This window comes from Balaenoptera acutorostrata, chromosome 16, assembly GCF_949987535.1.
Source record: "Balaenoptera acutorostrata chromosome 16, mBalAcu1.1, whole genome shotgun sequence".
NCBI lineage: Eukaryota > Metazoa > Chordata > Mammalia > Artiodactyla > Balaenopteridae > Balaenoptera > Balaenoptera acutorostrata.
This window is the reverse complement of record NC_080079.1, coordinates 37,288,043-37,309,602: the sequence shown is the minus strand read 5'-3', so window position 1 is coordinate 37,309,602 and position 21,560 is coordinate 37,288,043. Positions and strand designations below refer to the sequence as shown.

At 40.4% G+C, this 21,560-nt stretch overlaps 1 protein-coding gene and 1 long non-coding RNA gene across 8 annotated transcripts in view; one reads left to right on the top strand and one right to left on the bottom strand.

The window, feature by feature from the left end:
* Positions 1-21,560, bottom strand: part of HTR7 (5-hydroxytryptamine receptor 7) — a 670,153-nt gene that overhangs the window by 46,122 nt on the left and 602,471 nt on the right. The window lies entirely within an intron of this gene.
* The window catches only part of LOC130705035 (uncharacterized), a 232,149-nt gene that overhangs the window by 185,993 nt on the left and 24,596 nt on the right, over positions 1-21,560 (top strand). For 2 of the 4 annotated variants that reach the window (XR_009005664.1, XR_009005661.1), the window contains exons 1-2: positions 1,802-1,909; positions 9,559-9,733. This is a non-coding gene — a long non-coding RNA (uncharacterized LOC130705035). Of the gene's footprint in view, positions 1-1,801; positions 1,910-9,558; positions 9,734-21,560 lie in introns of those variants that run through there. The other 2 variants (XR_009005662.1, XR_009005663.1) reach the window with 2 other exon arrangements.

Genomic DNA, 21,560 nt, shown 5'->3' with positions numbered 1-21,560 from the left:
AATCGAAAAGACAAGCACTGAAAAATATGTAATTGCTTAGATGTCACCTGTGGTTCTGTGTGGACGAAATTTTCACTAAAGGCATAATGTAAGGAGATCACGGTTTTGAAGACTCTTTGGTGAAAGGGTAAAGGTTTAGACAGCTGTATATGGAGTTCATTCCATAATTTTTTGAGGTTCACTTTTATTTTTAATAATGGAAGCAAATATAAGTTACCATCTAAATTTAGACTTGCTAACCGAAGACAATGGATTTGAGGCATGGACGTCATAAACTCACAGGATTTTGGCAACTCTGACCCATCTGAAGGCCTTTGTGGGAGGAAGGGAGATTTAGTGAGCCAGAGGAAATAAGATTTAAGTTTTAATTTCAGATGCAATACACACTAGTCTTAGCGACTTGCACAAGTGGTGGTTTCTAAAGCAATCTCACAACTGTGAAATGGGGAGGAGATAATGAGCAGTCATTTTAATGACCCAACATAGTAAATGCCTACTTGTCATTCACAGTACATATCCATCTCAGGTCAGCAGGCGTGTCCCACTCATTGTAGCCACTTAGGGACACAGGGTGATGGAGGCTCTATCTTGATACATGTTTTTATAGTCACCAAAGCAAGGAAAGATGATGCAGTAAATCATCTTTCTTAAAGCTTTCTGCCAGAAAGTGACACGTGTTAGTTCTGCTCATAATTGAAAAGCAAGTCATGGGACCACATCTAACCTCAAAGCGGGAAGAGAAGGGCAATCCTCACACCCGGTCATAGAATAGGAATATATGCAAACAATTCCATTGCTGACCACACATAGCAAAGGCCACTTAATACAACCTAAATGAATGCATGTGAAGAGCACAAGTATAGGGCTGAGAATAACTTATCCTGTCATATTAAATGGTTGCTTTAAGTAGTCACTGACCCTAAACTCTAGAGCCTTAGCTCTTGACAGGATCCCATGTATCAGAGCAGCGGTCCCCAGCCTTTTTGGCACCAGGGACTGGTTTCATGGAAGACAATTTTTCCACGGACCAGGGGTGGGGGTGGGGGGTGGTTTCAGGATGATTCAAGCGCATTACATTTATTGTGCACTTTGTTTCTATTATTATTACATTGTAATATATAATGAAATAATTATACAACTCACCATAATGCAGAATCAGTGGGAGCCCTGAGCTTGTTTTCCTGCAACTAGATGGTTCCATCTGGGGGTGATGGGAGACAGTGACACCTGAAGTGTGTTGCTTATGTCCAGTCTGCTCTGTAAGATGCAGCTTGTCACTTGCCACTCACAGATAGGGTTTTGATACGTCTGGCAAGCAATTGATTTATTATGGTCTCTGTGCAGTCAAACCTCTCTGCTAATGATAATCTGTATTTGCAGCCACTCCCCAGCGCTAGCATCACCGCCTCAGCTCCATCTCAGATCATCAGGCATTAGATTCTCATAAGGAGCACGCAACCTAGACCCCTTGCATGCACAGTTCACAGTAGGGTTTGCACTCTGATGGGAATCTCATGCCGCCGCTGATCTGGCAGGAGGTGGAGCTCAGGCGGTAATGCGAGTGATGGGGAGCAGTTGTAAACACAGATGAAGCTTCTCTCACTCACCTGCTGCTCACCTCCTGCTGTGTGGCCTGGTTCCTAACAGGCCACAGACCAGTACCAGGGGTTGGGGACCCCTGTATTAGAGTGTTGTTTCTCCTTCTAATGACATACTTCCACACCTTTTTATCTTGTAGTCAGAGGGTACCATCCTTTGGATTCCAAGGTTTAATGATTCTTTTCCTTTTTCCTAGGATAAAGACAACCCATTTTCACCTCAGCCTTACTGACACTGGCATTACCCATTTCTCTTAAGATAAATCATCTTCCACTGCTGCACCATATGTGACATGGTATTCATGACCCAGGTAAATACAGTATTCAACAGACTAGTTCCTAGTGGGCTGTTCAATCTGAATGTGGGAGATTTCTTCCCCTCTCACTCTCTTTTTTCTTCTACCGCATCTCACTCCTTCCTTGATTGAGGTCTTGGGTAAAAATGAAAAATGGTTGAGGATCTGTTGGCATAATACTGGAAGTTCTGCTATGAGAAGTGGTCAGATCAAGGTATTGGGTCTCCTAGCTACAGCAAACCCTGGAGTGGTAGAAGGGACATTATTCTTTGCCCCTGTGAGGTAGTCATATTAATTTGCATGAATTTGTCCCCTCTTGAAACACTGGGGAAAAGTTTCTCTGCTTCCTTGTTTCTCCAATTGCAATGCTATAGGATTTGCTTTTCCTCAGTCTCAGGTTTGGGGTATAGTTTTTGGCTCAAATGCATAACTTCTCTGATCCCTTGTAGTTCCCAAGGGGTCAGAAAACCTGCTCTCTCTCTCACACATACACACACACACACACACACACACAAACAAACACACACAGCTACACAAATTCCCAGGGATATTTCTTTGATGGCCAACCCTCTCAAAGAACTTCAACCTTCAAATGCTTGCCCTAGGCCTCTCCACTCCTGGGACTGTAGCTCCTGCCTAATGCAGAGGTAAACTAAGTTCTGTTCTTGCCTTTAACTTTATAGCAGGTGTGTCATAAAGGCTATTCCAGGGTGCCCATTTTAGTTGTTGTTTTGCTTTGGAGATAATGCAGAATGGGACTTGGAAAGAATAAGACATCAGCAACACACACTCAAGTACCATCTTCCCAAAATATCTACTCACAGAAATATTTGCTTACCCCATCTGAAAGGATAATTCTGATGGGATGATACATTTTTGTATATTCCTAGGCTTATTTATGGCTTCTACAATATTCTTTCCTTGGGCTAGTTCCTGCCCAAATTCTCGCCCTTTGGTGATAATATAAAAATAATTATTTTAAGTGACATTTCTGAGCATTTATGGTATGCCAGATTCTGTGTTAAGCACTTTATGCATATTATTTCATTTACTTCTCTTTACAAGCCCACGTGTAGGTGTTGTTGTTTCAGTTTTACAGATTCCAATTCCAAGATTACCAAGGAATTAGAAGAAGAGTCTGATTTTGAATCTAGGTGTTTATCACTCAGTTCATATGCTCCATGTATATAGATAGATTATTCTTCTTCTGTCTAACTGTGGCTCATAATTCTTTATATTTACTTACTTAATAATAGTATTGAATGGTACTTAAGTGATCTCTATGTGCTCAGCCCCCCTTTAAGAGAAAAAAAATAGAAAAAACAAAAACAAACAAAAGGAAAAAACAACAAACAAGTGAAAATCCAATAACCCAATGTTAAATAGCAATTTCATACTATAGTTTTATCTGCCAGCCACTCCATTGAGGTTGTGACTGTTACATAGAGAAATGAATCAATTGCCCCTTTTGCTAGTCTCAGTTTCCAGGCTGAGCACGTCTCCATGTTGAATGTATTTTAAACGGACCCTTAACCCTTAGCTGAAGTCATTGACTTCATCTAGGGCTCATCAAAGGAAACCCCAACAGGAAAAAACACAGGGAAGAAAACTGCTCTTAAAGAGTGATGTGTATCAGTTTCCAATATGGCACCCTACTTAGGATTTTTTAAGGGTAATTTTGATCAGGCTCATTCTTACGTTCTGCTGGCATCAGAGCACACCATGACACTTTCATCATGACATATGCAATATCAGAGAAGGGACCTTCAAAGCCATTTGGAACAACCCCCTCAAAGTATAAAGACCAGGAAACTCGGGCAGAAGAAGTTAAATGGCACATCCAACAAGACTAGAATGAGTTACCCCAACCCCACCCTGTGGGTAGTAGGCAGTGGTCAGGACTAGGATTCAATGCCTGAGTTACAGACCCAGCTCTATCGTTACCATCTCTGTGCCTATGAGGTTTATTTTTGTCCATTCACAGATGTTGAATAAAATAATATCTCCCTTTTTTCTTTTCGTTGCTGGTAAGTGAAATAATCCGTGTAAACCTGACTTCTAAAATACTAGTATAAATATAAGGAATTATATTGTGTTAATTTTATCTATACTAGGCTGCCTCTTTTTACCTTTGCCCTGCCTCTTCTGCTTCCTCTGTCTCTAAATTCATAACTGTCTACTGTTTGATGCTTCTCTATCTGTAGTAAACCAGTAGTTTTGTAATTTTGACCCCCGTGCAGATGTTTCCCGCATGCTTATAGGGCATAAGCTTGGGTTAAGAGTCCAAAAAGAATCAGACTGTGTGGGTAGGAGATATGTGAGCCTCTCCGTTAGAAGGAAGAAAGAATTCTCAAGTTTGATGCCTCACAGCTTGCTTCTTCATCTTTCCAGGAAACTAACAATTTTTATGACAGCGGAGTATAAACAGGCTTGTGAGGAACGTCCAGAAAAAGGGCTTGATTAGCTATTTATGTGTCCATTAGTATATACGGTGTTCCATGTGGGAGTGACAGTTGCTTTTTTCTCAACTTAGAGGTTTTTGTGCTGACTCAATGTGATGGTCCTGAAACCTAGATGTGATGAGTGAGATTAGTAGTATCACATGTGGGTTAAAAGTATCTTTGGGTAAAAACATCCTGGGTGGGGTGAAAGCTCTGAGAATGTCCAGTTTTGTGACTTTCAGCAAATTATTTAATCTTTCTGAGTCAGGATTTCCTCATGTTAAAAATGGATACACGGATGTGTCAATCTCCATTCATCAGTTGTAACAAAGGTACCACTGTGGTAGGAGATGTTGATAATGGGGGCGTCTGTGCATGTGTGGGGGTAGGGGATTTATGGGAAGTCTCTACCTTTCTCTCAATTTTGCTGTGAACCTAAAGCTGTGTAAAAATAAGTCTTCAAATAGTAAAAGATATAGATATACTGTTTTTACTAACCTTATTAGTGTTGCTGTGAGAAGGATCTAATTATGGATGTACGATACTATACATGGAAAATCCTAAAGATGCCACCAGAAAACTACTAGAGCTAATCAATGAATTTAGTAAAGTCACAGTATACAAAATTAATACACAGAAATCTCTTGCATTTCTACACACTAATAATGAAAGATCAGAAAGGGAAATTAAGAAAACAATCCCATTTATCATTGCAACAAAAAGAATAAAATACCTAGGAATAAACCTACCTAAGGAGGCAACAGACCTGTATGCAGAAAATTATAAGATACTGATGAAAGAAGTCAAAGACGACACAAACAAATGGAGAGATATACCATGTTCTCGGATTGGAAGAATCAATTGTGAAAATGACTATACTACAGAAAGCAATCTACAGATTCAATACAATCCCTGTCAAACTACCAATGGCATTTTTCACAGAACTAGAACAAAAAATTTCACAATTTGTATGGAAACACAGAAGACCTCAAATAGCAAAAGCAGTCTTGAGGGGAAAAAAAAAAAACAACAAAAAAAACGGAGCTGGAAGAATCAGGCTCCCTGACTTCAGACTATACTACAGGGCTACAGTAATCAAGTATGGTACTGGCACAAAAACAGAAATAGAGATCAATGCAACAGGGCAGAAAGCCCAGAGATAAACTCACGCACCTATGGTCACCTAATCTATGACAAAGGAGGCAAGAATATGCAGTGGAGCAAAGACAGTCCCTTCAATAAGTGGTGCTGGGAAAAATGGACAACTACATGTAAAAGAATGAAATTAGAACACTCCCTAACACCATACACAAAAATAAACTCAAAATGGATTAGAGACCTAAATGTAAGGCCAGGTACTGTAAAACTCTTAGAGGAAAACAGGCAGGACACTCTTTGATATAAATCTCAGCAAGATCTTTTTTGACCCACCTCCTAGGGTAATGAGAATAAAATAAGCAAATGGGACCTAATTAAATTAAAAGCTTTTGCACAGCAGAGGAAACCATAAAAAAGATGAAAAGACAACCCTCAGAATGGGAGAAAATAGTTGCAAATGAAGCAACTGACAAAGGATTAATCTCCAAAATATACAAACAGCTCATGCAGCTCAATATCAAAAAAAACGAACAACCCAATCAAAAAATGGGTGGAAGACCTAAATAGACATTTCTCCAAAGAAGACATACAGATGACCAACAAACACATGAAAAAAAATTATTAGAGAAATGCAAATCAAAACTACAATTAGATATCACCTCACACTGGTCAGAATGGCCATCATCACAAAATCTACAAACATTAAATGCTGGAGAGGGTGTGGAGAAAAGGGAACCCTCTTGCACTGTTGGTGGGAATGTAAATTGATACAGCCACTATGCAGAACAGTATGGAGGTTCCTTAAAAAACTAAAAATAGAACTACCATGTGACCCAGCAATCCCACTCCTGGGCATATACCCAGAGAAAACCATAATTCAAAAAGACACATGCACCCCAATGTTCATTGCAGCACTATTTACAATAGCCAGGACATGGAAACAACCTAAATGTCCATCAACAGAGGAATGCATAAAGAAGATGTGGTACATATATACAATAGCATATTACTCAGCCATAAAAAGGAATGAAATAGGGTCATTTGTAGAGACATAGATGGAGCTAGAGACTGTCATACAGAGTGAAGTCAGTCAGAAAGAGAAAAACATATATTGTATATTAACGCATATATGTGGAATCTGAAAAAAAAATTGATATAGACAACCTTATTTACAAAGCAGAAATAAGAGACACAGACGTAAAGAACATATGTATGGATCCCAAGGGGGGTGGATGAATTGGGAGATTGGGATTGACATATATACACTATTGATACTATGTATAAAATAGATAACTAATGAGAACCTACTGTATAGCACAGGGAACTCTACTCAATGCTCTGCGGTGACATAAATGGGAAGGAAATCCAAAAAGAGAGGATATATGTGTACGTATAGTTGATTAACTTTGCTGTACAGTAGAAACTAACACAACATAGTAAAGCAACTCTACTCCAATAAAGATTAAAAAAAAAAAAAAAGATCATGGTGTTTTTAAAACATAGTTGCAAATTCACAGTTCCCATCCAGACTTGGAGTGCATGTCCCTTCTCCTCAAACTTGGACAAAACTTTGTGATGACCTGGATGAAGAGAATGCGGTAAAAGGACACAGCATGGCTTTTGAGTTTAGGTTGGAAAAGACCATGCAGCTTCTGCCTGTCTTCTCCTGGGATTCTGGCAATCTTCACCTGCCAAGTAAGAAGTCTAACTAATGCAAGTTCACTATTGGGAGAGATCCCAAAGAGAGAGGGAGAAAGAAAAAGACAGAAAGACAGAGAGAGAAAGAGGTGTCTGAGCTCCAGTTGGTCCAGTGCCCAATTTCTGAGTCTTCTAGCCCAGGTGCCATGTGAGTGAAGAAGCTTTCAAGACGATCCCAGCCCTAACCCTTGTCTACCTGCATCTGTCTGAGAGACCCCCCAGCATGAACCACCTAACTGAGCCCAGTCAACCCTCAGAACCTTGAGAAATAGTAATAATAATAAATAAATTATTGGTGTTTAAGGCATTATTTTTGTTATACCAGAACAGAGCTTAACACCTAAGGTATTGTTCTAAGTTTCTCTCTGTATGCTTAACTCATTTAATCCTCCTAGCTCTATTATTCTTCCTATTTTACATATTGGATAGTTGATGTACAGAGAAGTTAAATGCATCAGGTGGGTTTTTTTTCTGTGTAACAAATAACCCCCGATCCAGTAGCATAAAATAATAATTCTGCTGGTCTGGGTGTGGCTGAAATGATCTTAGCTGGCCTCGTTCATGCATCTGTAAGTAGCTGTTGGCTCACTGAGGGGTGGGGCGTCTGCAGTGGCCTCACTCACTCACACTTCTGGCCGTTGATGAGTTATCTGGGGATACTGGGGTGACTGGGCCATGTCATCTTTCATCACCTAGCAGGCCAGTCTGGGCTTGTTCACATGGTGGTGGCAGCATTCCAGGAGAACGAGTGAAGCATTGAAGGGCTCCTGAGGTCTAACCTTGGGACTAGTACCATGTCATTTCTGCTGTATTTTGTTCATTAGAGCCAGTCACAAGGCCAGCCCAGAGCCATGGGGTGAGGAAAATAGAATCTGCCTCTTGATGGAAAATCATGTTACAAAGGGTGAGGATACAAGAAGCAGAGTCTTAGGGCTGTTTTGCAACAATTGGCCATATTATGTAACTCGCCCATTCTTATACAGGTTGTAAGTGACAGAGCCAGGATCTGAACCCAGGCAGCAGGGCTCCAAAAAGCATATTTTACCGCACTGCCTCTGAGTATATTATAGCTATTATTCATGGTGAAAACCACCTTAAAAGACAGGCTGGCTCTTCTATCAAATCAGGATCCCAAGGCTTTCAGAGTATGTTAGAGCAGATAGTTTGAATCTTTGCTTAACTACTTGCCAGCTCTTTGTTCTTGGGTAGTTTACTCAAACTCCTCAAATCTCAATGTCCTGCTATGAAAAATGATAATTTTTGTAAGAATTAAACAAGATAATAATAATACAGTCAGTTCTACTGTAACATAACATATGCATTCCCTAAAATCACTGTACTATGCAAAATTACAAAATAAAAACCACAAGCTTACAGGAAAGATGAGTTTCACTAAAACATCGGTGAAACACAACAAAAAAGAAGAAGAGGACACTTTAATGAAAATGGTAGTGCAATTTTACATGATAAGTGGTTAAGAAATATATAGCTACTACAATAAATATGTCCCTTTATGGGGAAAAAGACCTGGAGTTTTCTGTGGAACTGAGTGTCCAAAGTGTTGCAGCTTGTGGGTTATCGTGGAGCGGTGGATGGAGGGTTACCTGAAATTGGAAGGAAAGTTGTGACACTGGATATGGCTGAGTTGACTCATAACATGTGGGGAACTGAGGCAGCTGGTAGGTGTCATATGTATGTATATGTATGTGCTTTGTGTGTTCATAACAGTTGGATTCAGCAGAGTAAAGTTTTTGTTTTGGCCTAGAGCTTCCTGCAGACAAAACAGTGTATAAGCAAACGAATTCTCATTATGTTCCAATCGTTCCCTAATATATCAATTGTTTTGGAACAAGTTTGTGTTTTCAAAACAAGCATTTAAGCAGAACGGACTGTGGAGTGAGCATACATCCACCACTTACTACCACTCAATAAATATTAGCTCATGACTATTAATAATGAGGACTCATTGAATGTAGAAAAAAGACAGACGCTCTTCAATGGCATTAATGCAGGTGAAGACAGAATATGCGGGTGTCCAGCAAGGAATCTAGACAAAGGAAGGCCAGTGAGCAAGTATTGTTAATCTGTTTCCAGCACTGGCCAGAGAATCCAAGTGTCGTGCCTTCCTGGCAGGTCAATCTCAATTTGGAGATGGGTGTGTCAGGCTTACTGACACCAGTTCTTAAGGCCATCCAACTTCCTCCTCCTGCCTCAAGTCCATGCTCACCCAGGAAACTTCAGATTATGATTTACCTCCTCTTGTCTTTAGCAGGCTGCATTCTCCTGCTGACATAAACATTTGGAACCACTTGGCAGTAACATTTCTTAGTATAAATTGCTAAATTGGCACTCTGCTTTGTACCCCAGTCTCTTGTAAATTCCCAGGGATTAATCAACTACAAGCACACTGACACATTCCATTTTCAGGATCTGCAAAGCTGAGGAACAGATGCTGGAATGCTGTGACCCTGAGACGTGACTGCGCCCTGCCAGGCCCAACAGCTGCCTCTCCAGATGACACATTTACCCCTTCTCCAACCGCAAGTGTACTGGCATGTAACTGCATCAGATCTGGACACACGTGCATGTGAGCAGATAGAAGGTAGGATGCGTCTAAGGTTCCATTTCTTATGGAATTCGGACCAGTTTCTTTTTTCATTAGCAATTCATTTCAATGGCTGGAATCTGAACCTCAGTCAGAGTATCTTTAGTTATAACACTGGGATTTTGGATAGCTGACTTTGAATGAATTTGCACCTGCAAAAACTGATTTTTCTTTTTCTTCAGGGGGTAAATTACCTTAGAAAGAAAACGAGTATGACATTCAGCTGTCTACTCTATTCCCTATTCATTTTGAACCAAACCTGAACTAACAAAAAGCACACATGATTAGTGTCATCAAAGACAGAACTTGGAGAGAAATAGACTCTTTTCTTATTTTTTTCATTGCAATACTGTCAGACATCTAACTCCATGATTGGGTCTGAAATGCACCACTTTAGAAGATGCCAGGTTTGCAATCTTTTCTATTACCAATTGAGAGAATTTGTCGGCTTCACCTATGGATGCGCACATACTAGTGCAAACAAACCAAAAATCTGCAAAAAGATGTTTGCAGATATTTGTTGTAGTTTAAAGGCAAAAATAATTGGCCAATTAGGTAAATTGGAACCATTACCATTCTCTGAAATTTTTCAAAACTTGTAAAGTTCAATATATCAATACCTGTCATTTTATAAGAATACCTTAATATTTAACTCAACTGTAGTTTGTATATTTCAAGAATGAAACACCAATTTTCTATGGCTGCATGCATTTTCATTGTCTTTAAGTATTCACTCAATAAGTTAATGATTTGTTCAACAAACATTTACTAAATGCATTAATTCAATTCCCGGCAGCATATTATGTGCTGAACGTATAACAATTGTATGATCCCTGGCCTCTAAGACCTTGATGTTGGCTTGATGCAAAATACAAATAAATGAATGCTTCTGCAAATCATTCATTCATGTATTCAACACATCTTTATTGAGCACGTAAATGTCAGGAATTATTCTAAACATTGGGAATGCAACAATGAACCCAAGGTACAAGGTTCCTGCTTTGGTAAGCTTGCATTGTAGGAAACAGTCAATGAATAAGTAAACAAACAAGATAATTTCAGATGGCCATGAGAGCTATGAATAAAGTAAAGTGGGTGAATTGATACAGATGATGCACTAGGGAGCATAGTACTTTTCTGGGATCATTAGGAACAGCTTCTCTGAGTAGGTGACATCTATGCTGAGATCTGAATATGAGGAAGTGGCCAGCTGTGAGCGTATGAAAGAGGAGTTTTCCATGCAGGGGAGCAACAATTTCAAAAGAAACAAGTTTGGCATGAGAGAAGAACAAGTTTGGCATGTTGGAGACACCATAAGCAAGCCAGCGTGGCTAGAGCAGGACATGGGGTCATAGATGTAGGCAGGGACCTCGAGACCACGGTAAAGCATTGAAATTTTATCCTAAGTGTGATAGGAGCTGCTGTGGTGGGGAGTTGTTGAAAATTGAAATAGCCTGACTCATGTTGTTAAAAGATTATTCTGGCAGTTTGTGCAGGGGCTAGATAGAATTGGGTCAAGAAGTTGGCTTTTGCTGTAACCCATGGGGAGATGGGTGACGGCAAACACAATCTCAGCAGTGACTCGAGTTACCATGTGATTGGTGTTATGACACTGTATATAAAAAGAGCCATGAAAGCACAGATACAAGTGGGTTTAATTCTGCTTTGGAAGGTTGGGACTTCATCAGGAAGGGCTTGTGGACTGCTACATGTGAGACTAAAGCAGAGATTGGCAAATTTCTGTGGAGGATCAAAGGGAAACATTTTAAGCTCTGAGAGGTATATAGTTACCTGTTGCAACTATTCGATTTTGTTGTTAAAGCTCAAAAGCAGCTATAGATAATGTGTAAATAAATAGGTATGGAAGATGGCGGAAGAGTAAGACGCGGAGATCACCTTCCTTCCCACAGATACAGTAGAAATACATCTACACGTGGAACTGCTCCTACAGAACACCCACTGAACGCTGGCAGAAGACGTCAGACCTCCCAAAAGGCAAGAAAATCCCCACGTACTTGGGTAGGGCAAAAGAAAAAAGAAATAACAGAGACAAAACAATAGGGACGGGACCTGCACCAGTGGGAGGGAGCTGTGAAGGAGGAAAGGTTTCCACACACTAGGAAGCCCCTTTGTGGGCAGAGACTGTGGGTGGCAGAGGTGGGAAGCTTCGGAGCCACGGAGGAGAGTGCAGCCACAGGGGTGCAGAGGGCAAAGCGGAGAGATTCCCGCATGGAGGATCAGTGCTGAGTGGCACTCACCAGCCCGAGAGGCTTGTCTGCTCACCCGCCGGGGCGGGCGGGGGCTGGGAGCTGAGGCTCGGGCTTCGGTGCTAGCCGGGAGGGAGTCCGGGAAAAAGTCTGCAGCTGCCAAAGAGGCAAGAGACTTTTTCTTGCCTCTTTGTTTCATGGTGCGCAAGGAGAGGGGATTCAGAGCACCGCCTAAAGGAGCTCCAGAGACGGGCGTGAGCCACGGCTATCAGCGCGGACCCCAGAGATGGGCGGGAGACGCTAAGGCTGCTGCTGCTGCCACCAAGAAGCCTGTGTGCGAACACAGGTCACTCTCCACACCGCCCCTCCCGGGAGCCTGTGCAGCCCGCCACTGCCAGGGTCCCGTGATCCAGGGACAACTTCCCCGGGAGAACGCACTGCGCACCTCAAACGTCACGCCGGCCTCTGCCGCAGCAGGCTCGCCTCGCCTCCTCCGTACCCCTCCCTCCCCCCTGCCCGAGTGAGCCAGAGCCCCCGAAGCAGCTGCTCCTTTAACCCCGTCCTGTCTGGGCGGGAACAGGCGCCCTCAGGCGACCTACACGCAGAGGCGGGGCCAAATCCAAAGCTGAGCCCCGGGAGCTGTTCGAACAAAGAAGAGAAGGGGAAATCTCTCCCAGCAGCCTCAGAAGCAGCGGATTAAAGCTCCACAAACAACGTGATGTGCCTGCATCTGCTGAACACCTGAATAGACAACGAATCATCCCAAATTCAAGAGGTGGACTTTGGGAGCAGAATATATTAATTTTTCCCCTTTTCCTTTTTTTGTGAGTGTATATGTGTATGCTTCTGGGTGAGATTTTGTCTGTATAGCTTTGCTTTCACCATTAGTCCTAGGGTTAGGTCCGTCCGTGTTTTTTTTTTTTTTTTTTTTTACTCAAAAAAAATTTTTTTTCCTAATAAATGTTTTCTTAATAATTTTTTCCTTATTTTCTATTTTTAGAAATTAAAAAAAAATTTAATAAGTTTTTTCATATTTTTTATTTTAAAAAATTAAAGCGTTTTTTAATAAATTTTTTCTTAATAATTTTTTTCTTATTTTTTACTACAAAAAATTAATAAATCTAATTTTAAAAATTAAAAAAAATTTTTTTCTGAATACATTTATTCTTAATAATTTTTTTTCATATTTTTTATTATAATAGCTTTATTTTATTTTATTTTATCCTCTTTCTTTCTTTCTTTCTATTTTTTTCTCCCTTTTATTCTGAGCCGTGTGGACAAAAGGCTCTTGGTGCTCCAGCCAGGGAGCAGGGCTGTGCCTCTGAGGTGGGAGAGCTGAGTTCAGGACATTGGTCCACCAGAGACCTCCCGGCTCCACGTAATATCAAATGGTGAAAGCTCTACCAGAGGTCTCCATCTCAATGCTAAGACCCAGATCGACTCAATGACCAGCAAGCTACAGTGCTGGACACCCTATGCCAAACAACTAGCAAGACAGGAACACAACCCCACCCATTATCAGAGAGGCTGCTTAAAATCATAATAAGTTCACAGACACCCCAAAATGCAACACCGGATGTGGTCCTGCCCACCAGAAAGACAAGATCCAGCCTCATCCACCAGAACACAGGCACCAGTCCCCTCCACCAAGAAGCATACACAACCCACTGAACCAACCTTAGCCACTGGGGACAGATACCAAAAACAATGGGAACTACAAACCTGCAGCCTGTGAAAAGGAGACCCCAAACACAGTAAGATAAGCAAAATGAGAAGACAAAAAACCACACAGCAGGTGAAGGAGCAGGATCAAAACACATAAGACCTAATAAATGAAGAGGAAATAGGCAGTCTACCTGAAAAAGAATTCAGAATAATGATAGTAAAGATGATCCAAAATCTTGGAAATAGAATAGACAAAATGCAAGAAACATTTAACAAGGATGTAGAAGAACTAAAGAGGAACCAAGCAACGATGAAAAACACAATAAATGAAATTAAAAATACTCTAGACGGGATCAATAGCAGAATAACTGAGGCAGAAGAACGGATAAGTGACCTGGAAGATAAAATAGTGGAAATAACTACTGCAGAGCAGAATAAAGAAAAAAGAATGAAAAGAACTGAGGACAGTCTCAGAGACCTCTGGGACAACATTAAATGCACCAACATTCGAATTATAGGGGTCCCAGAAGAAGAAGAGAAAAAGAAAGGGACTGAGAAAATATTTGAAGAGGTTATAGTTGAAAACTTCCCTAATATGGGAAAGGAAATAGTTAATCGAGTCCTGGAAGCACAGAGAGTCCCATACAGGATAAATCCAAGGAGAAACACGCCAAGACACATATTAATCACACTATCAAAAATTAAATATAAAGAAAACATATTAAAAGCAGCAAGGGAAAAGCAACAATTAACATACAAGGGAATCCCCATAAGGTTAACAGCTGATCTTTCAGCAGAAACTCTGCAAGCCAGAAGGGAGTGGCAGGATATACTTAAAGTCATGAAGGAGAAAAACCTACAACCAAGGTGACTCTACCCAGCAAGGATCTCATTCAGATTTGATGGAGAAATTAAAACCTTTACAGACAAGCAAAAGCTGAGAGAGTTCAGCACCACCAAACCAGCTTTACAACAAATGCTAAAGGAACTTCTCTAGGCAAGAAACACAAGAGAAGGAAAACACCTACAATAACAAACATAAAATATTTAAGAAAATGGGAATAGGAACATACATATCGATAATTACCTTAAATGTAAATGGATTAAATGCTCCCACCAAAAGACACAGGCTGGCTGAATGGATACAAAAGCAAGACCCATATATATGCTGTCTACAAGAGACCCACTTCAGACCTAGAGACACATACAGACTGAAAGTGAGGGGATGGAAAAAGATATTCCATGCAAATAGAAATCAAAAGAAAGCTGGAGTAGCAATTCTCATATCAGACAAAATAGACTTTAAAATAAAGACTATTACAAGAGACAAAGAAGGACACTATATAATGATCAAGGGATCGATCCAAGAGGAAGATATAACAATTGTAAATGTTTATGCACCCAACATAGGAGCACCTCAGTACATAAGGCAAATACTAACAGCCATAAAAGGGGAAATCGACAGTAACACAATCATAGTAGGGGACTTTAACACCCCACTTTCACCAATGGACAGATCATCCAAAATGAAAATAAATAAGGAAACACAAGCTTTAAATGATACATTAAACAAGATGGACTTAATTGATATTTATAGGACATTCCACCCAAAAACAACAGAATACACATTTTTCTCAAGTGCTCATGGAACATTCTCCAGGATAGATCATATCTTGGGTCACAAATCAAGCCTTGGTAAATTTAAGAAAATTGAAATCGTATCAAGTATCTTTTCCAACCACAACGCTTTAAGACTAGATATCAATTACAGGAAAAGATCTGTAAAAAATACAAACACATGGAGGCTACACAATACACTGCTTAATAACGAAGTGATCACTGAAGAAATCAAAGGGGAAATCAAAAAATACCTAGAAACAAATGACAATGGAGACAGGACGACCCAAAACCTATGGGACGCAGCAAAAGCAGTGCTAAGAGGGAAGTTTATAGCAATACAAGCCTACCTCAAGAAACAGGAAACATCTCGAATAAACAACCTAACCTTGCACCTAAAACAATTAGAGAAAGAAGAGCAAAAGAACCCCAAAGCTAGCAGAAGGAAAGAAATCATAAAGATCAGATCAGAAATAAATGAAAAAGAAATGAAGGAAACAATAGCAAAAATCAATGAAACTAAAAGCTGGTTCTCTGAGAAGATAAACAAAATTGATAAACCATTAGCCAGACTCATCAAGAGAAAAAGGGAGAAGACTCAAATCAACAGAATTAGAAATGAAAAAGGAGAAGTAACCACTGACACTGCAGAAATACAAAGGATCATGAGAGATTACTACAAGCAACTCTATGCCAATAAAATGGACAACCTGGAAGAAATGGACAGATTCTTAGAAATGTATAACCTACCGAGACTGAACCAAGAAGAAATAGAAAATATGAACAGACCAATCACAAGCACTGAAATTGAAACTGTGATTAAAAATCTTCCAACAAACAAAAGCCCAGGACCAGATGGCTTCACAGGCGAATTCTATCAAACATTTAGAGAAGAGCTAACACCTATCCTTCTCAAACTCTTCCAAAATATTGCAGAGGGAGGAACACTCCCCAACTCATTCTACGAGGCCACCATCACCCTGATACCAAAACCAGACAAAGATGTCACAAAGAAAGAAAACTACAGGCCAATATCACTGATGAACATAGATGCAAAAATCCTCAACAAAATACTAGCAAACAGAATCCAACAGCACATTAAAAGGATCATACACCGTAATCAAGCAGAATTTATCCCAGGGATGCAAGGATTCTTCAATATATGCAAATCAATCAACGTGATACATCATATTAACAAATTGAAGGAGAATAAACCATATGATCATCTCAATAGATGCAGAGAAAGCTTTCGACAAAATTCAACACCCATTTATGATAAAAGCCCTACAGAAAGTAGGCATAGAGGGAACTTTCCTCAACATAATAAAGGCCATATATGACAAACCCACAGCCAACATTGTCCTCAATGGTGAAAAACTGAAACCATTTCCACTAAGATCAGGAACAAGACAAGGTTGCCCACTCTCACCACTATTATTCAACATAGTTTTGGAAGTATTAGCCACAGCAATCAGAGAAGAAAAAGAAATAAAAGGAATCCAAATCGGAAAAGAAGAAGTAAAGCTGTCACTGTTTGCAGATGACATGATACTATACATAGAGAATCCTAAAACTGGCACCAGAAAACTACTAGAGCTAATCAATGAATTTGGTAAAGTAGCAGGATACAAAATTAATGCACAGAAATCTCTTGCATTCCTATATACTAATGATGAAAAATCTGAAAGTGAAATTAAGAGAACACTCCCGTTTACCATTGCAACAAAAAGAATAAAATATCTAGGAATAAACCTACCTAAGGAGACAAAAGACCTGTATGCAGAAAATTATAGGACACTGATGAAAGAAATTAAAGATGATACAAATAGATGGAGAGATATACCATGTTCTTGGATTGGAAGAATCAACATTGTGAAAATGACTCTACTACCCAAAGCAATCTACAGATTCAATGCAATCCCTATCAAACTACCACTGGTATTTTTCACAGAACTAGAACAAAAAATTTCACAATTTGTATGGAGACACAAAAGACCCCGAATAGCCAAAGCAATCTTGAGAACGAAAAATGGAGCTGGAGGAATCAGGCTCCCTGACTTCAGACTATATTACAAAGCTACAGTAATCAAGACAGTTTGGTACTGGCACAAAAACAGAAACATAGATCAATGGAACAGGATAGAAAGCCCAGAGATAAACCCACACACATATGGTCACCTTATCTTTGATAAAGGAGGCAAGCATATACAGTGGAGAAAAGACAGCCTCTTTAATAAGTGGTGCTGGGAAAATTGGACAGGTACATTTAAAAGTATGAAATTAGAACACTCCCTGACACCATGCACAAAAATAAACTCAAAATGGATTAAAGACCTAAGTGTAAGGCCAGACACTATCAAACTCTTAGAGGAAAACATAGGCAGAACACTCTATGACATAAATCACAGCAAGATCCTTTTTGACCCACCTCCTAGAGAAATGGAAATAAAAACACAAATAAACAAATGGGACCTAATGAAACTTAAAAGCTTTTGCACAGCAAAGGAAACCATAAACAAGACCAAAAGACAACCCTCAGAATGGGAGAAAATATTTGCAAATGAAGCAACTGACAAAGGATTAATCTCCAAGATATACAAGCAGCTCATGCAGCTCAATAACAAAAAAACAAACAACCCAATCCAAAAATGGGCAGAAGACCTAAATAGACATTTCTCCAAAGAAGATATACAGATGGCCAACAGACACATGAAAGAATTCTCAACATCATTAATCATTAGAGAAATGCAAATCAAAACTACAATGAGGTATCATCTCACACCGGTCAGAATGGCCATCATCAAAAAATCTACAAACAATAAATGCTGGAGAGGGTGTGGAGAAAAGGGAACACTCTTGCACTGTTGGTGGAAATGTAAATTGATACAGCCACTATGGAGAACAGTATGGAGGTTCCTTAAAAAACTAAAAATAGAACTACCATACGACCCAGCAATCCCACTACTGGGCATATACCCTGAGAAAACCATAATTCAAAAAGAGTCAGGTACCAAAATATTCATTGCAGCTCTATCTACAATAGCCAGGACATGGAAGCAACCTAAGTGTCCATCATCGGATGAATGGATAAAGAAGATGTAGCACATATATACAATGGAATATTACTCAGCCATAAAAAGAAATGAAATGGAGGTATTTGTAATGAGGTGGATGGAGTTAGAGTCTGTCATACAGAGTGAAGTAAGTCAGAAAGAGAAAAACAAATACAGTATGCTAACACATATATATGGAATCTAAGGAAAAAAAAAAAAAAGCCATGAAGAACCTAGTGGCAAGATGGGAATAAAGACACAGACCTACTAAAGAATGGACTTGAGGATATGGGGAGGGGGAGGGGTGAGATGTGACAGGATGAGAGAGTGTCATGGACATATATACACTACCAAATGTAAAATAGATAGCTAGTGGGAAGCAGCCGCATAGCACAGGGAGATCAGCACGGTGCTTTGTGACCGCCTGGGGGGGTGGGATGGGGAGGGTGGGAGGGAGGGATATGCGGGAGGGAGGAGATATGGGAACGTATGTATATCTGTAGCTGATTCACTTTGTTATAAAGCAGAAACTAACACACCATTGTGAAGCAATTATACTTCAATAAAGATGTTTAAAAAAAATAAAAATAAAAAAAAATAAATGGGTATGGCTGTGTTCCAGTAAAACTTTATTGACAAAGCAGGCAGCCAGTGGATTTGGCCTGTGGGATGTGGTTTGGCCACCTCTGGTCTAAAGGTTATTGTTTCCAGCACTGCTGAGTCTCTTCTTTTCCTCCCTTATGTCTTATGCCATTTCTCTTCACCCTCACTCTTCTGATTTCATTTATATTAACTTTGAGAACCCAGTTATTTTTACATTTATTGAACTAATTTACAGCATCATCAACCATGATGACCCTCACCCCTCAAAATTTTGCTCAAAGGATTGGTCTGATGGCCTGTGATAGGTCTGAAACCTGCCCTAGACTCACAGCAACTTCTTTTTTTTAATATATCTTTTTTAAAAAAAATTTTTATTAGAGTATAGTTGATTTACAATGTTGTTTTAGTTTCAGGTGTACAGCAAAGTGATTCAGTTATACATGTACATATATTCATTCTTTTTTTTTAACATCTTTATTGGAGTATAATTGCTTTACAATGTTGCGTTAGTTTCTGATGTATAACAAAGTGAATCAGCTATATGTACACTTATAATCCCATATCCCCCCTCTCTTGAGTCTCCCTCCCACCCTCCCTTTCCCACTCCTCTAGGTAGTCACAAAGCACTGAGCTGATCTCCCTGTGCTATGCGGCTGCTTCCCACTAGCTATCTATTTTATATTTGGTAGTGTATATATGTCAATGCCACTCTCTCACTTCACCCCAGCTTACCCTTCCCCCTCTCCGTGTCCTCAAGTCCGTTCACTACGTCTGCGTCTTTATTCCTGTCCTGCCCCTAGGTTCATCAGAACAATTTTTTTTTTAGATTCCATATATATGTGTTAGCATACAATATTTGTTTTTCTCTTTCTGACTTACTTCACTCTGTATGACAGACTCTAGGTCCATCCACCTCTCACACCAACTTCTTAGTGGAAAACCTACAGCAGTCTTCATTTCTTAATCACTGCTCTATCTCTCAAGTTCATTTTCTGGCACTGAAATTGATTGATTACAAAGATATTGGAGTCGTATTTTATTAGTCACTGTCTTCAGCTCCTATATACAATAAAATAGAAAGTTCTATTGACTCTTCCTCCTAAAGTTTTCCATCCAGCTACTACTGTTGACATAAGTCATGATCCAACCAGCAAACAAAATACTCTAAGTATTTAAAATTTAACAGAGCGACTGGGTATCACCAGTGGTGAATCTAAAGAGGTATATAGGGAGCAGTAAGATAACTCAGAGATTAGCAATAGCAAGAAGCTGCTGACAACCCTCGGCAGGGGTGGGGTGGGGGCAGAGAAAGGAGCTGGGGTTACTGTAGCCCAAGGACTAGAGTCACCAGGCAGAAAGTAGAATTCCTGTTTCTTGGCAAGAGCTGGAGCCATGGAAGTGACACTGCTATTGCTGAGACAATGCCTGACATAGGGAAGGAGAAGGGAAAATCTGTTCCTTCCTTCCTCCCTCCCTCCCTTCCTTCCTTCCTTTCCACAATCACCTGCCTGTTCTTCCACAGGCCAAACTTAGCCAGAAGCTAGCTGACACAAGAGCCTGCAAAACAAAGTGAGACACAGCAGAGCAGAGAAAGGGCAAGGAGCAGATCTGAGAGAAATAGAGAAAGTGAGGAAGGGACTTGATATCCTTTCCTAGATGGAAAGCGGAATGGGAAACACACACACACACACACACACACACACACACACACACACACACACAGCCAAAGGCTACCGTCAGGTGGGCAGAGAGGAGAGCAGGGCCTGGAATCAGCAGGTACTCTGTGCTCTGGTTACAGACACAGGGTGAAATGTGCTTATCACAGGCAGTTAGAACAACAAAAATGTGCAGTAGTTGGTCTTACAAATCTAAATATTTTCAAATGGACTTAGGGGGACAGTTAGCAGAGAAGCCTCCTGTACCCCCGAGAGGGACTCACTACCAAGTTTGTTTGTCGGAAGGAGGACTGCCTCCCGGTCAGATTCCCCAGGCCCTTACTGCCCATCTGTGATGTGAGTTGTTTGAAGGAAAAGAGTTTGGAGTTTGTCCAACCAGGCGCTAGGGATAGACTGCCTCAGAGCCAGAGGTGATCCAGAACTTCTTTGTCATTCACAGCTGATTACACAGCCTCAGCTGAGCTCACCCTGGCTGGCCTGGGATATCCTCCTTTGGTGATGGAGCTTCCCCACACATCAGCAGCTTCAGCTTTCACAATTTGTAATTTTGTGCAAACATAAACCTGACACATCTTGGATAAATAACAGGGTGATGTAACCTGCAACCCAGGCATTTTCATTCCATAACATCTACTAACAAAGAGCTCTTCCTCAACCCATAGGGATGTCCCTTGTAGTTATGCTAGAAAAAAGTCCTTGCTGGCTTCTTCCACTGCCTAACATCCTTCAATACCAGGATCTAGCCCTCCAACCCTTGGGGTAATGGCATAAAAGAGCTAAATCAGTAAGATTTCAATGGCTCTACTGAAGGAACTCCCTCTGAAAGAGGTACTCTTTAAGAAGCAAAGTCATGTTTCTCCTTCCCAGACCCAGAGAAAATAGCTTAGTGATCTGGAAGAGGTCATCAATGACTCCAGGTGACCTGGAACATGACAGAAGCAGTTGCAGTAGTTTGGTTTATATGCTGAGACATCACTGCCTCCTTCAACCTGATGATGTGGAG